Genomic DNA, 1,484 nt, shown 5'->3' with positions numbered 1-1,484 from the left:
ATAAATTTTAAAAAAGGAAAAATACACACATACCAGAATTTTTATATTTGCAATGAATTTGAAATGACCTAAATGTCCATCAAAAATGATTTATTAGCTATATTATTAATATCAATATGATAAAAAAGATGATAAGGATTAAAAATCTTGACATGGAACAATATAATAAGTTATTCAGAAAAAAAGATTATAGTAGAATATGAAATGTTTGTTACTTTTTTCTTTTTTTTGGAGAGGTGTTTTTTTTTTTTTTCGCTATAGGGCGCATGCGCTCGCCAGACAGACAGAGAGAGACATAGAGACAGAAAGCGAGAAATCACCCCCCAGGGGGGATGGTCACGCTGCAATCCCTTCTCCTCCATTCTCCTCTCGGGATCTTGGGCATGCACGCACACGCGCCCAGCGTGAGTTTTAAGCCACCGGGTCCGGGACACGACCCGCGGTCGACTACGTGGGAGTCCACGTGGGAGTCCAGCGACATAGCCATTACGCTAACTGCTGGTTCCCACTTTTTTTTTTTTGAGATGTTTTTGCTATAGAGCACGTGCACTCTCCAGAAAGACAAGAGACACAGAGAGACAGAAAGCAAGAAATCACACCCCAGGGGAACGGCCATGCTGCAATACTTTCTCCTCCATTCTCCTCTTGGGATCTTGGGCATGCACACACATGTGCCCGGCGTAAGTTTAAGCCACCGGGTGCGGGACTTGAACTGCGGTCAAGTACATGGAAGTCCAGAAATGTAGCCATTATGCCACCTGCAAGTCCCATTACTTTCTTTTTTACTATAGCAATCTACCAGTTTTGGATGAAACTGAATCTCAGAATATTTGTATAAGATAGCAAACCTAATCATTGAAGAGGCAACTTGTTTTTTTCATCATTGAACATCAGGAGTTGGGAGGGGGCCTACGATTTTGTTGTAGAGTGCCACTGAATGAACGACCACCGAAGTCAGATTAAGTTTAAAGGGAGTTTGTATTAGATGGCTAGGATTAAGTTTAAAGGGAGTCTTTATTAGATGGCTAACATCTACAGTCCGAGGCTTGGACAGAAGGGGGGAACTGAGAGTCAGAACTGTAGCCCCAACCAAAGTTTGAGTAGTCTTTTTAAAGGGGCTCAGTTACCAAGGGTTTCTATGCAAGCAGTTACAAAAGCTGAATCAAGTAGGTTAATGATTTCTGAGGGGAGTGAGGTTTCCATGCAAGCAGTTCCATTGCTAAACAAAAGGGTTTCGGGCTAGTTAGCAAAGACAGTAGCAGGTACAGGATGGCGTGCCAGATATGGTTTTTTATATGGTTAGCACAAGCTATTTTCTCATGGGAAGAGCAAGCAGGTTTACAGAAGCAGACAGCCATGTTAGGGTAAGGAAACAAAATGGACAAACAGTTGTTCATGTGCAAGATCTAATATGCGGCCTTCCACAATTTGATAGGGGAGATATGTCCAAAAGTATTCCTGTTTATCACTCGGAGGTGAACTGG

This window comes from Tupaia chinensis, unplaced genomic scaffold, assembly GCF_000334495.1.
Source record: "Tupaia chinensis unplaced genomic scaffold, TupChi_1.0 Scaffold142219_1, whole genome shotgun sequence".
NCBI classification, from domain to species: domain Eukaryota; kingdom Metazoa; phylum Chordata; class Mammalia; order Scandentia; family Tupaiidae; genus Tupaia; species Tupaia belangeri.
The sequence above is the reverse complement of the archived record's forward strand: the minus strand, read 5'-3'. Positions refer to the sequence as shown.